This window comes from Pteropus alecto, unplaced genomic scaffold, assembly GCF_000325575.1.
Source record: "Pteropus alecto unplaced genomic scaffold, ASM32557v1 scaffold22, whole genome shotgun sequence".
NCBI classification, from domain to species: Eukaryota; Metazoa; Chordata; class Mammalia; order Chiroptera; family Pteropodidae; genus Pteropus; species Pteropus alecto.
Genome location: NW_006434839.1, coordinates 10,906,793 through 10,922,315, shown reverse-complemented (window position 1 = coordinate 10,922,315; position 15,523 = coordinate 10,906,793). Strand labels below are relative to the sequence as shown.

The following is a 15,523-nucleotide window of genomic DNA, read 5'->3' as shown; positions in this document are numbered from 1 at the left end:
TTTTTTTGCATAACATTTATATTCAAGGCAAGTTTAGAGCAGCCATCCAGTGCCTTGCACTTGTGTAGGCCAGGGCTATACGTTTCATTTCTTGACGGGCTAATTAGCTTTATACTGGGAAAATTTTTTTCAGTTCAGAACCCAAACATTTAAGTTCCTCATGTATTATAGTGCTGCAAATCTGAGAAATTATTTTTATTAGTAAGGTGTTTATAATTTTAGAGACTGAATCTCTAATTTTGACAAGTGTGTATTGTGCTCACAACGTGGACCTTAGACCGGATGATAGATTATGGACAAAGCAGCATCAGTTCATGTCATCGTTTTGGAAAAGGCTTTTCAGAACGAAGATAGAAGGGAAGCTGAAGGACACAGATGCTTGCTTTATTTCTAGCAAATGACAGGCCTATTGCTTAGGCATATTTTTGATGTCACTCTTCATTTCAGCCCTCTTTTGAAAATCTACAGCAAGTTTATGGGCTGTTCACATTTCCTAGGCCTTAATCTCACCATCTAGTGTTCTATCAGTCTGTCTTTGGCTGCAAATGCCTTTGCCTGGTTTAGGGTTGTGTTGGCAGCCATCTCTGTTCGGTTTAGCTGTTAAGATGTCCTGGGGACTTTGTGTTCCTTACTTTTTCGTTTTTGTGCTAGAAATCAGTTGATGTAGCCGCCTTCATCCTTGTCCTACTGTATCAGGCCCTTCGTGAAGCTAAGCAGAACTATCTCCTTTATGAGAACATCTGCATCTTTGTTTTCAGTCATTGGTCCCCAGAATTTGGTTGCTTCTGCTGTCCTGTTGATTATGGATAACCCACGTAATAGATGCCTGTAGTTTCTAGCTTCTCCTTTAACCTCTCCTACCCCCACTCCAGTTTGATTTTCTGGGTCAAGTAGATTTCTCATTTCTTCAAATCTATTGCTAGCTCACTCCCAGTACATGGTTGATACTCACATGTTCATTGTATAATGTCTTATTCCATTCTCATTGGTGGTTTTTGCTCATTGTTTATCATTTGGGGTGGGGGATGGGAAGAATACGCTGACACTTGACTTTCTGGGTCTTTCACTCTGCCATTCCTAGGACAGTGTCCTCATTAGTGGGGAGGCTGGGAGGAAGGTTTGACTTTTTTTTATGTGCTGCTTGCTATCTTTTGTAAGGTGGTCTGGAATGAGGAGAAAGCCACATTCTTATTCATATGGAGCTGCCTTTAGCATCTGCTTATCCAGCTGGAGGGGCTTGTTTTAGAAACACTGCCGTGCAGAAGCTGTAGGTGGATGTCTGCGGAGGGGCTGTGCGTGCGCCGCCCAGGGCGCCCTTTCCAGCCTGCTGCTCCCTCGGTCCCTGGCTCTAGGCTGGTCCCTGTGGGTGGGGGTGCTGGTTGTACTGTTCACCCTATTCTTACTAGATCTCTTTCCTCTGTACCTCTTAGTGCAGCTGCTGTGACTGAGTGCACTGCGTTCTGCATGGGAGAATTGGCAGACAGCTCCATTTGTTGGTTTTGGCCATTGGGACAGCCAGGATCATTAGGCCAGTTTGTACTTTAAGAGGAGGGAGACTTTACATCACTCAGAGCAGCTTACTTTATTTATTTCTTATAAAGGGGATAAAAGTTGTCCCAGCCCTTTGCTATTCCTTTCAGTATCAAATGAACAGCTCAGCATTTTCCTCAGGAAAACATCTAGGGTTCCAGACACCCTGCCATTTGAACCAGGTTGTCTCGTCTTCGCAGATTGCTCTGTGGTGCCCGCCTCCTCGCTCTTAAAGCGTTTTGGCTTCACTCCTCCTTCCCTCACCCCTCCTTCCCTCACCCCCTCCCAGTCCTCTCCTCTCGGAGGAGTGAATGGCTCTTTCAGTTGAGACACTCCTGCTTGCATACCAAGTTACAGTTATTCTGGAGGTGCTTGCATTCAGTAATACCAGAGTTCAGGGAAATCTGTGCTCCTCAGCTGAGAAGCCATTAAGCTGCTTCAGTTTATAACAGCATTTGGGCCCATTGGTATTATTAGATATCCATAAAATATAGCGGGTAGAGAATAGTCATTGGAGCTCTGTTAGAGAGAGATGTCTCCATCCTAAAAGATACAGATTAGTCCCAGGATACCTGAGATAGTTGATGGAACCTGACAAACTGAAAATTCAGTGTAATAAAATCCTACAGCCTTTCATCTCTCACCCTCATCACCCAACAAGAAATGAATTCCAAGGGCAGAAGCTGATAGTGTTGAATATCTCTTTCTTGGCTGTCTGTCTAGGAATATAATTGAATGTGCTCAAGTGGGAACATGCTCTCTCCGTGCTCCTGTGCCCACCCCAGAGCTGGTGGCTTTGGACACTTGTGGCCTGAGTCTGCTCCTTTTCCCCCAAGCGCATTATCTTCCCCACCTTAGGGTTCTTAGAAGTTTTAATGTAAGCTGGTACCTGTTCTTTTATTTACATTTGTGTTTTGACTGGGAAATATTTCTGGAAGTATCTCAGTGGTTAGAGTATGGATTTCCCCTCCTGTTACTTTAGTTTTCATTTGGATTTCTTTTAGTTACCTCCCCAATTTTCACCGTGGTTCCTCCCGTTTCTCCTTACTACTGTCCTCCCTCCTGAGGTACAGGGAGGGAGTTTGTAAATTTTGTCTTAAATGATAAGGTCGGTCCTGGCCCATGCAGTTTGGTCATTCTGTTACTTTTTACTGTAGACCTTGTAAAGGAGCTTGTGGCTGTCCCCCGTATCCCCTTGGTCTTGAGTGTTTCTCTTCTCTCTGTGCTATGTTTTGGATGCTACATGATTCTGCAAATGAATATTTAATGTTGTTGAAGTTCGCTGTTGCCCTTTAGCTGCCTTGCTTTGGATTCAGCCAGAAAGAGTGGCATCTTTCACCTGAATTCACCACTTAAAACGTGGACTGCAGTCAAATTGATCTCTCTGGTTTTCTTGGATATCCACGTTTAAGCTGCTTATTATCTGCAATTTTATTTTCTAGAAAACTACATTGGCACAATTTAATACAGGTCAATATCCTTCTACTCCCAGAATTTACATAAATTGATATCCTAATTGGTCAGGTTTCAGCCGTGGTGTTTGTAATTAGTGATAGCTTTCAAAACTCCAGTTCTTTAGAGACTGTAAGGTTCACTCCCGTGGTGCCTGTCGGAGAAAGCAGGCCTCAAACAATTGCAGCTTCAAGATGATTTTCCCAGTTTCTTTCTTGTTCACTCTTTCTTTGCCATCTTTACACCTTCCCCTCTCTCTTCCCTCTCCCTAGCGTGGCCCTCAGTATTACCATCTTTGGCGGTGGTCAGGATGAGGAAGCTAGCAAACAACTAAGAAGATAGATGTATTTTCCTTTTTCTCCCTTTACCTTAATTTAAGCCCACATTGACCCCAGTTGTCTTTTCTCCTCAGTTGTAACCTTCTGCCATGGCCAATTCAGGGATGTGCAACCCTTCGTGGTGGTAGAGGTACCTGAGCTTAATGCAGCGGGAGACATGGGGACATAAAATCTGAGGAAGCAGTTTTTGACTCTCTCATTCTCATGTTTGTATATGTTATAGTATTGTGGTGACACTGAAGTGACTTGGAGTTTGGAAGCTGGGCAGTAGGGACTCATTGCTATTTCTGGCTGCTATTGGACCTTGGTACATCTCCTTTCTAATTCTGTCCCCTTCCCTGCTAGGAAAATGATGTTCATGTGTATAGTTCTATGGTATTCCCTGATGGAAGTTCTACAAGGACAGATCATTTGACTGTTAACTATTAGGTTCATTGCAAATATGACTGCCAACATTATTGCTCCTCATTTGCTACAGATGAGCTCTGGCCTTCTGATTTGCTCAGGACAGCTCCGAGGTCAAAGATTAAGTGGATCTCTGTCAATGCCATATCTTTTGATTGAACAGCGGACTTGGCAATGCATATAGGGGTCTGCCACTGCCCTTGTCTTCATGGGTTCCCTTCCACCCCCCCGCCCCCTCTAAGCCCGAGCTCAAATGTTGGCTGTCACAGTGAAAACGAGGTGAGAGCTTTCCCATAGAGAAGAGGCTAGGTCAGTTTTTTGTTGTTGTTGTTACGGTGCAGTTTAAAAGTTACTTATAATAGAGTCTCTGTGGTTGGAGCCTGGAATGTTCATTTTTCACAACTATAAGGTGCTTCTTTTGCACTGCAGCTTGAGAACTACTGTTCTAGATTGTTGCTTCTAGCAGTGGAAAGTGGGCCTTTACTAAGGCTGTCTGTCCAGGACTTTTGTCTTTGACGATACCATTTTTCTTTCTTGAGCCAGACTTAGACACAGTAATATCTTTTGCTGTTTTCTGTATAAGCTTTTTCTGCCCCCCAGGTCTCAGAACCAACTGCTAACCAGACATATCCCTTTTTAGCTTAGAATATCTCCTGAGGCTTCCAGTGAAAGGAGATATGAGAATTCTGCCTGAAGAAATTTATGTGCTTCAGAGAATAGGGTTCTCTAGGGGAACGGTGGAGCTTCTTGGGGTTTATAACATACTGTTTGAGCCACTGTTTAGTTTAGGTGGGGCCTGTTAATGTTTTCAGGGTGAATTTTACTTCATGATATAAAGTGAAAAGGATTATGAAGTGGTGCTTTGTTAGATCTCGGTTCACACCTCAAGTACCATTATATTAACTGAACTTGGTATGGTGTAGAAGAGGGTGTAGGATAAAGAATGCACTTGCCTTTGGCATATGTAAGCAGCTCTTGAATGGTTGGGAAAAAATACTGAAGCTTTGTGTACACAGTGGGGAGCCAGGAGCCAGGGCTCAGGATACAGCACAGCAATATCCTAGAGTGACTTCTGAATCGTGACAGGCGCACACAGGTACATTGTGTAGGTTTAGTGTTGGGTGACGATTCTGTATTAAGACTGATGCTGAGGAAAACTTGTTTGTTTTTTTAAGGCCTTAGAGAAGGTCATCTTTTTAGGGCTCGGCTCTGAGCTTTACAGGCTGAGAAATGCTGTCTGTTAGACTAGTTAACTGATTTATGCAAATATACTCACAAAGATGTGATTTAAAAGTGAGTTTGTGGGTTTATTAATTTTTGAGGCAAAGTCCAATTGTCAAACAGACCAGAATATTCTGAAGGGCAAGGTGTTCTCTTTCTCGCAGACGAAGTTGGTGTATTATTTACAGTCAGAGTAAAGGAGGTTGATGGATAGTGAGGGGAGGCTGAAGTGGCCCAGGCAGAGTGTGAGGTGCTGGGCATGTGCTCTCTCCATCCACCCCCCGCCTCGCTGGAGGAAACAGAGGTTTGGGAGACTCAATAACTTGCTCAAGGCTCCTTCTCTAAGTGGAGGAACCAGGATTGCAATTGAGATCTATTTTATTTGTGTCCAAATGCACCACGTGGACTTTCACGTTAGCTGGGCAGGTTTGTGACCCTCTCCCTTACACATGGTTGTGGGAACTTCCCCAGGCCCCTGATTTTCAGAATTTCTGCCATCTACCAGAAAGTGCAGCTGGCTATCTTTGTTATAACACAGCTTTCTTATTTCAATGTACTTTTACAAATTAAAATATTTCTTGTGACCATTTTGGAGGCACCATAATTTCTATCAAGAGGTATTTTAATTTATATTTCTAATGGTTGTTTAACATCAGAAAAGTGGGTGAACCGTATCTCCTTAACAGTCTTGTCTCCTGTATAAATTTTCCTGGCAGTGATCTCACTGTTTAGAACAATCAGGGCAACCTTATTAAGATATAGTATTCTCCACCCCACTTCTTTTAAAATTTTTTAAGTATAGTTGGTATACCATATTATTAGTTTCAGGTGTACAGTATTCTCCCTTTTTTAATAAAGAGCCTCAATACTAGTCACTTTTTTTACAGGTTTCCAAGCCCTGTGAGCATCTGCTTTAAGGTACTTCATTATCACTTTAGTTTTCATTCATTATTTTCATACATTAACCCCATTAGATAGATGGCTTAGGTTCTGATTTCATCTTTACATCCATTCTCTACCCTAGACGTTTTTTTCCCTTATTATAAATGAAACATTTATTTTATACATTTTGGAAAATTAAAGACTAGAAATTACTTAAATCTCATTCTCCAGAGGCAACGTCAGCACCGTTACTATCCCATGGCCTTTACCTACTTGTCTCTGGGTTTTGTAACTGAGCATTCCCCTTGGCCTTGAAATAATTTTCTAAGACATGATTTTTAACTGCTCTGCAGTTATTAAGAATGTGGAGGTACAATAACTTATTTTAAAAGTTTCCACAAATTTTGTATATAAAAATTATTTCCAGTTTTTATAATAGTTATACCTTCATTTTCAGACAAGAAGATTTGCCTTGAAGTAGAAAGTATGTAAAGATCTGTTCAGATCTGAGATGCTCTTGGGCGAGTCGTGTGGAGCACACTGTAAGAAATCTAGCCCAGACAGATGTTCCCGAAGGGGCTGATATTTAGCCCCACTGGCAGTACACTCTTTAATCACCTAATTCCTTATCTACTTGTGTTATTTAGAAATAGGCTGTGACCCAGGCCCTTTGTATTTCCTTGTCAGTTTGGCTCCCTCCTCCCAACAGCTGAGCCTGCTGCTTCTGAAATAAAGGTAGGGTAGATGGTAAATCATCTTCCTCCCAGGGACCACTGCTCTTTTCTGTTGCCCTGGCTGGGACATGGTGAGACACTTTAATGGGAACACGAAGGCTCCTGTGGCAGTTTTGTGAGTGCAGCCTGCAGCATTTATTTGTTCTGTCCCATATGCTGCTGTCAGGGACTTCCACCGTGCCAAGTACTTGTGAGTATTTGCACAATAAAATCCTCCCATATTATGATAAAAGAAATTGCCCCCAAGTAAATGTATATACAGCAGCTATATTTCGTTAAAATACAACAGCATTGATGACCAGTGGGTATTAAAATCACTGTTGCTAATTTAAAGGAATCTACCACGCCCCATGCCCCCCTTCCCCCCCCGCCCGCCGTCTTGAGGCGGAGGCTGCCAGTTCAAGATTGGCGGGATATGAGACCAGCGTGGGTTCTCCAGAGCTATCTGCCTGTGTGTGTGATACCTGCACACTGGCAACATAGTCTTGCTCAATCTCAAGAAGTGATGTGGTATTTACAGGGAGTTAAGACTGAAATCGTTGAGGGCTCTATAACCTACAGTTAGCATCTCAAATACATATTCGAGCAAAAAGGCAGCCATTGACAAATGCGGACACACATGCTGTTAACTGTGTTCCATGTCACTCAGCAGTTGAACTGTTGCATTATTTAAGACTAAAACTCTGGTTTGTTGCCTTGGGAGCATAGAGCATATTATTATATACCAACTCAGAAGTTACTGCAACTGTTTTTTGGTTAACATCTGTATGGCATAATTAGAAGACACTCTCAGATCCTCAGAAATCATATGCATGATTTCGCATTTTTCGTGCCTATTTTCTCCAAGGGTCAATGCTTACTGGTTTGACAGTCTTATCCTCCTCCACCCCCTTCCTGCCCCTTTTCCTCAGGACTGGCGCATTGCTTAGTCCTGGGGCATTCTCTCAGACACTGGCAGCTTAGCTCTGGCCCCAACAAAAGCCATTTCTTTAAAGATCAGTGCTTATCTGGGAGAACTCATATCAGCCAGAGGTGAGAGGGCCCCAAATGAAAGTTGCACCTATTTTTTTTTTTTTTTTTATCTCTCCATCCTTCAGAGAGGGTCATCTCTTCAGATAAATGTGGTCCAGGGAACCCAGGAAACCAGGGGAGAATGGAGGGATTAGAGTCACCAGTCTTCGACTGTCTGCAGGAAGTACCCTGTATGGCTCTCAGGGCTGTCTTCGCTCTTTTTTCCCCACCTTCCTGCCTCCACGTAGTAAACTTCCTCCTGTCCCCCTCTGTCTGGCTCTGGAGAACTAGCTGTGAGAGCCAGCCAAGGGCTTTGGAAGGACACTTCCAGGATTAGTTGCGTCTGCTCAGGAAGTGTGAGTGGAGATATTTTAATTTGCGCACAGGTGTGTAGCTTGGAGTGGCATTGGCTCCCTCTGGTTTGATGCTGATGAAACAGAGCTGAGGGTTTGTGCTGAAATGTGTCTGAAATTTCAGTAAGGGTTCAGGGCTGGTGATCATTCTGTGATGCTGTATTGTTTGTACGGGTCCTTCCCTGTGGTTCTGAAGAAGAGATTAGTATATTGGTCATTTGAAAAAGTAATTTTCGCTCATAGACTCCTTGCCACACTTGAGTAACTTTTGGAAAGTGTACTGTTTTATCTAAATCCCATTAAATGGTAGATACTCTTTCTATATTCCTTTTACTGTCCTTTAACTGATTAGCGAAATATTTATCTGAACCCTGAAGGCCAATTTATTTATTTTATCGTCTTTTAATAACTTGCTTCTCCCTAGTGCTGGGTGCTGAGGCCTAGACCCATCCATGATTTCTTCAGTGATAATCTGCCCTCCTGTGGCTTGCACCCTCAAGGGACTGCTTTCGCATTTCCCCGCTTTAATGAAGCCATGAGCTGCCCCTCCCCTGGGTGGGTGGTAATAAATCCACCCAACATTCCCTAACCAAGGGACAGTGTAACTCATTTTAGGGTACAGAGCAGATCAGTGGATACGACTCAGCGTCCTGTCTCTGAGGCATGTTCCAGGGACAGTCATGGAAGAGATATAGAAGTGAAAATGCCACATGACAAACTGGACTTGACTTCTTGCTATGGGAGCCTTTTTGGGCCTAGACCTGAAAGTTTCAGCCATGGTTAATTTCCTGGCCAGGGTGCTCCAGAAATCATTCAGCACTTTTCTGGGTAATTAGGCAATTGCTGATGAGGATGGTGCTGAGATGTTGCTCTGAAAGTAGATAGCAGGTCTTGGGGTCCAAGTCCTAAAACCATGGTGGTAAAAGACTGGTCAGAAGGGAGCCTCCGAGTGGGGAGATAGGCTTCGCACAACGTGCGTGCCCCTGGCCACTTCTTTTTTGCCAGCATAACGCCACTTACACATCATCCTGGCAGATCCCTCCTTGGTGAGCCTATGCTCAGCCTCTTTCCATAATTAAATTCTCATTGTTGTGGGCAAAACACAGATTTCAGATGTTTTTAAGGTTCAAGGTAAAACAGATTTCTATATCTCTCCTGCTCCAAGGAGTTTATTTGTAATGGACACAGGCGTGTGTGTGTGTGTGTGTGTGTGTGTGTGTGTGTGTGATCTTTTATTCATCAAGCATCTTTGAATGCAAAAGGCTAACCAAAAAAGACAGTAGCTTGGATATTTTTAAACATTTTTTTTATGTGTTGATTTGGAATCATGGAATGAAAAGCACACACAACTTGGAACACGATAAAAGATTAATGAGAAACAAAGCCATGAACTCATCAGTGTCTCAACTCCACTAAATTACAGCCCTAAAGAGTCACAGTAACTCATCTGTGTGTCACGAAACAGAACCGATTATTGCTTGCTTCGGGTCTGACTCTGTAGCAACATGGCTCAATCAGCAGAGCAATGCAGAGTGAAAATGTTAAGTGAGGATGCTTTTAATGCAGAAGTTCTCAACCCTTGGCTGCACATCAGAATCACCTAGGGATTGCTTAAAAATCATATGTGCCCCTGGTCTACTGAATCAGAATTTATAAGTGTAGATCTCAGATAGCTTTCCTTTTTTTTCTTCCTTTCCCTTAAAGCTCCTCAGATGCTTCTGATGGACAGATAGGGTTGAGAACCACTGTTTTGTGTGTCTTGGGTGGCTGCGATAGAAGTGGAAACCTGGTGCATTCGATTCTGGGTAGAGCCTCGTGACTAAGTGATGGCCTCTAACCCAAATAAAATTTCATAGATGTAAATCTTGCTAAGTTTGCCTTAAGAATTGTTTGAAGTTATCAAATTCTTTTACACTTTGGGGAATTTTCAGTTATTTCTTAATAAACATGTCATTGCCATGCGTCTCTTAAATGGAGAGTTTAAATATTTCTCCTCTGGAGCACTCTTCCCTTATAAGGCATTATTATATATTCTGTCCTCTCTGGAGATAGGGAGAGAAAATCATCATACTTGTGATGTTGTGGTTTATAGTAAGAAATATATATTTGGTCTTTATCCCTGTTTCTGGCACAGAGCTCCTAAACCTGTGGAATTTCCTACTTGATGAGAGGATAAAGGTGTCTTTTATTATGTTAATGAAGTGACTTTTAGAAAGCACCAAGGGTGTGATTTGAGGTTTGGAATTTTTAGTCCCTTAGTCCCAGAAGAGGAGAGAAGGACTGGAGGTGGAACCAATCACCAGTGGCCAGTGTTTCAGTCAGGCCTATGTAATGAAGCTGTGTAAGAACCCCAAAGGACTGGATTCAGAGAGCTTCCGGGTTGGTGATAGGTAGAGATTGGTGGAGAATGGCACACTTGGAGAATGGAAGCTCCACGCCCTTTCTCCATACCTTGCCTCATGCATCTCTTCCATCTGGCTGTTCTGAGTTATATCCTTTTACAATCAACCGGTAGGTAATCTAGCTGGTAAAATGTTTCTCACAATTTTGCTAGCTGCTCTAGCAGATTAATTGAACCCAAGGAGGAGATTCTTGGAACTTCCGATCTTTAACCATATGTTCAGAAGCACAGGTGACAACTTGGACTTTAGATTGGTGTCTGAAGTGGAGTGGGTCATTCTTGGAAGAGCTATGGGATCTGATGCCATCTCTAGATAGATAGTATCAGAATTGACTTAAATTGTTGGACACCCAGCTGGTGTTAGAAAATTGCTTGGTAGTGTGTGAACACCCCACTTTCCCCCACGTTAGAACTGATATGAGAGTCATTAACAGTAATAGTGTGTGAGTTTTCTTTTCTGTCTTATGGTTTGGGCCAGAAGTCGCCTTAAAAGCCATAATGTGTCCTGACTTATGAAACTTGACTGCAGATTTCATTTTCTCTTAGGAATGCAGATACTTAGGTGGGTGTTTCATCCCAGATTTGTCTTGTCTATATATAATTAACTTTTTCAAGAAATAAAAATTAAAATGACTCTTAAGTATTGAATGTGACTTTATTTTTTTAGGATTCCTCTTTTACAAGACGGCTCCTTGAAATGCCTTTTCTTTTCCTTCTTTACCTGTTTTTTGTTTGCTTGTTCTTTGTTTTTAACATTGTTTATTATTAGAACATTACCTTAAAATTACCTGCGGAGCTTAGAAAAAAACAAAACAAAATAATGCCGATGTCCAGGCCTCAACCAGAGCAATTAATCCAACTGTCTGAGAGTGAGGCTCAGGCAGTGTTGTACCACGGGCGATTCTGATTCTCAAACAGGTTTGCAAAGCACTGTGTTCAGGCATTGCTTGGTGGTGTGCTTCTGGCCAGCCCTTACTCCCTCTTCCTCACTTTTTCTGTGGCCCTTGAGAGAGAGACCTTATCTTTTCTCTTCTGCAGGTGACTTTTAAAGGCCCTCTTGTTAGAGTGAAACACAGATTCCTCTGCTTTTGAATTTTGCTTCCAATAAATGATGACACTGTGCTTATTTAGCCTTCTTTTGGGGGAACTCGGCTCTCTTTAATAGTTTTATAATTAATCCCTACAGTGTTTCCCTAGAGTCAGGTATGAGATTCCTTATTGTTAAATCTAATACCCTGAAATTGCTGGGCTCCACTATCTTGTTCTCAACTTGACTGTTACACCTATGAGGTTGGACAAGTTCCCAGGTTGCCTTTCTGATAATCTGAACAGTAAGATCTACCACCTAGCTTTTCTTTAGCCAGAGGATAAGTCCTGCAAGGACTTCAGAAAGGTATTCTAATCTTTGGTAAAGAGATCTACTTGATGGGCAGCTGGCTGGTGGCTGGGAGTTGGTAGTCTTTGAAGAAGGATGTTGTAATGTCAGGGTTAGTGTGTGAAAGTGGGCATCAAAGCTGGACTGTTCCAGGGAGGAACCAATGAGACCAGAGGACAATATGTTCTACCAAGATGTGTCTTTGGCTGATGTTTAAATTGCATCAAATTAAAGGGTATTTTCCATTCTCCATTGCAGTGTCATCAAAGGGTAGAATTAGTGTCATTTTCAGCAGCTTTGAGCTTCTGGAACTGTCACTCCCTGAGGGTCATTAGGGGTAGTAACTCAGCATTTTTATAACCTGAAGAGGCAAGAAACTTCTCTGGAAGGACTTAGGGGAGTTCTCATTTCAGGTCTACTGAACCATGCTCATCTTTGTTTTTCCTGCATTTTTTTAGCCTCTAGTAAGAAGTTCATGTTAAATCCTGTCTGTCATTCTAAAAGAGCAGAAGGTATCAGGGTCGGTAGGGTGTGTATTTTTTCTTGTATGAAAGTACTCCACAAAACGTGGGTCATAGAAATGTTTTGAGTGTCTAGTCATTTCTTAGTAGTGTATTTCTTCAGGTAGTTAACTTAGTCCTTTGAATGTTATATTGTGCTAAGGATGAGGAGTGCTTCACAGGTATGGAAGATGAAACCCCGACTGTCAGAAATTCAGTCTGTTAGTGGGAATAACTCAAGCACATATTAAACAAAGCAACATATGCTACTTACCTGGAGGGATATAACCCAGTGCTGTGGGGATTCAAAGCAGAGAGAAATCGTGTTTTACTTGTTCTTTACCTCTTGGATTCTGGAGGTCTTCCTGCTTGTACCTCTCATGAGGCAGAAACCCAGACACTATCACTGGACAGGGTTGTGGAGGAAAAACATGTTATAGCCACGTGCCGCCACTCGCCCCCGCCCCCAATTTTATTCTTACTTCAGGAATTTGTCTTTTTTTTTTTTCCCATTTAAACCTTCAGTCAAATCCAGTATTGCAGGAGCCAGCCTCATATTCATACAACCATTTAACTTTCCTCTTGGGGAAAAGATAAAGGAGGAAGAAAGATCTGAAAGATTGGGAGAGCGTGATACTAGGGATGGAGCTGAAGCAAGTTGGTCAGAAGCCCCTTGAACCTGCAAGATGTTGCTTGTTAGCTGTATGGTTTCAGTTTGAAGAGGTGCCTTTGCAGTGAGCAAGGGCCTTAGTTGGCAAGGTGTTTTCCCTTGAAGCTTTGCTTTTTACCTAGACATTTTGTGAAGGCCACTCCTCAGGCAGCCCTTGTCGATTTGCTGAATGTCAGCAAGCATTTTCTGTCACTACTCTGATGCCAGGAAGGAAGGTAATGTTTTTACTTTCTAGCAAAAGAGCCCCCGGCCTTTCGGTGGCTCTACATTTAAAGGTCAGCACCCTCTCTTTCCTTCTCTTGTCTCCTCTGTCCTCACTGTCATCTTTTTAACCTGTCCCTTCTGAAGGCTGTTTTGTGTAAAAAGCACTTGATTTGTATTTTAGAGAGAATGTTTTGAGTTAAATCTGAAGGTTCTAATGTTGACAGGGAGCGTCAAATGTTCACCGTGTTTCTTCATGATTTCTGGCTTCTGACCCTTGGAAGAAAGTAGTACTGACTTTTTTTTTTTAAAGGGGGTGTTTTTGATTTAAACCATGTATGCATGTTATTATTGGATTATTTCACAGCCGGAGCATATTGTAATTTTGAATAGTTTTATGGTGGTTTTAGTGGTAGACTTCTCACTTGTATTGAGGTCCTATTTCATTTTCCAGGCTTTGCACCTGTCTTTTATCAACAGGCACATAGATACAAATTGCATAGATACAAATATTTTTCAAATATGTAATGATGCTGGTTCTAATGAAGAACTTAGAGTTGCCATAAAAACCCCTTTTAAATTAAGTTTGTGTGTGGTGATTTTTAATGATAGTAGATTAGGATATATCTTTCATGATGGTGATTAGTTTTAAGTTCAGTGAAACATCTGTTTATTTAGCAAAGTGATCATGAATATTCCCTTTGCAATTAGCACTGATTTAGAGAAGATCTATATTTATAATTAATAAATATTGAAGGTGTGCTAAATATACGTAGGCTCCTGTTCTTTCATATTTCTTCCATGTTCTTTTAATTCATTTTGTTGTTTTTGGTGGCCTTAAAGACATCATCTACTTATATTTACTTCCCTTTGTGTATTGAAGTTATGATATTTTAAAAAACCAGTGTACTCTATAATGAAATGCTAATTAAGTCAGTTTTTATTCTTGTACATTCGTACATGGCCAAGGTTAGAGTTGCTGCATGTACAATAAGTGAAAGTTATTGCCTAATAGGGCACTTTTTACTATGTCTCTTGACCTATTGTACACAAGAAACTTTTTGAACTAGACCATTCAGTGTGAATATGTAAATGATAATATGCTCATTTCCCTTTAGTTGTCTAATGTTTTCTCTCAGAGAAACCACCTGTGTGATATTCTCTTCCTTCTTTGTGTTCTAGAAAAAAATGTATTTGATAAAGTTCTTTGTCAGATGATGACTTTATTTTGATCACCTTCCTATAAATTCAAAAGTGTAGGTGTAGACAGAAAGGTGTTGTCTATGGCCATGCCATCCTGCACAAGCCCAATCCCGTCTGATCTCGGAAGTTAAGCAGGGTTGGGCCTGGTTAGTGCTTGGATGGGAGACCACCTAGGAAGACCAGGTGCTGTAGGAGTAAAAAATAAATTTAAAAAAATAGATCGTTAGCTGACAAGGTCCTTGCAAACAAGGGTTGCCTCGCCTAAAAAAAAGAAAAAAGAAAAGAAAGGTAATTTCTTAAAGAGTGCAAAATAAATAGCTTAGGAGAGAGTTTGGAGAGATAAGAAATACTCCTGTTTGTAAAAATGTATCTGTAACTCCCTTGAACACTTAGATTGTTTTTGGAGTAAATTTGAAGATGACCATACATGCAACTAATTTTTCTCTAAGCATTGTCTCATTTGTATCTTGCAAATTGTGTAATCGTGAGTAGCATTTCCTTTTTTAAACATCTGTAACATTCATAAACGGATAGGAAGATTCTAAGAACCTTAAACTATATAAAAATAGTACTATTAATTTTTAAAACATTCTTGATAAGTAGAAAGACACTCATCCTTGATTATAAGTTCATTCAACTATGGAAGTTTGGGAAAAAGATGGACACAAGGGACTTAATGTGTCCTGTAGATTTGGCTTTTTTTTTTTTCTTAGTAGCAGCTTTAAGGATGTTGCTATATCTTATTTTCAGAGTTTTACTGCCTTGGTTACCAGAATCTTTTCTGAGTAGTACACCTATTGTAGCAGGCCGTCAATGACTCGTAAGATGCAGGGAGAAACCGTAGCATAAGCATAAAGTAGTTAGTTTGGGTTAGGTATTTGCCTGTCTGTGAGGTTATGATTGATACAGGTCTCCTTCCAAGGGCTGCCACAGATTTACCTAAGAGTGATTTAACTTCTTTTGCTCACTGAGTGGCTCCATCATAGACATAGTTAAGTCTGTGATGACCTTTCCAACTCATGAAACCTTGTATAGTCTGATAGAATGCTGACTTACCAATAATAGGCCTGGATGGCCTGAGCCTTTTAAGGGTCTGAATGTTTGAGGGGAGGTTGTTAGACCAAGGAATCTCCAGCAGAGCCTCTGACTTCCTATCCTGTCTGGTCTTATAGTGCGTATTCAGTTACTGAGAAGGCTTTGAGGCCATTTTGGAATATTGCACACTTATCTGCCCAGGAGGCTGCGAT

The 15,523-nt window shown here is 41.5% G+C and overlaps 1 protein-coding gene and 1 pseudogene across 1 annotated transcript in view; both read left to right on the top strand.

The window, feature by feature from the left end:
• The window catches only part of SND1 (staphylococcal nuclease and tudor domain containing 1), a 391,519-nt gene that overhangs the window by 62,635 nt on the left and 313,361 nt on the right, over window positions 1-15,523 (top strand). The gene's annotated exons all lie outside the window — the stretch shown is intronic.
• LOC112478707 lies at window positions 14,353-14,471 on the top strand (annotated as a pseudogene).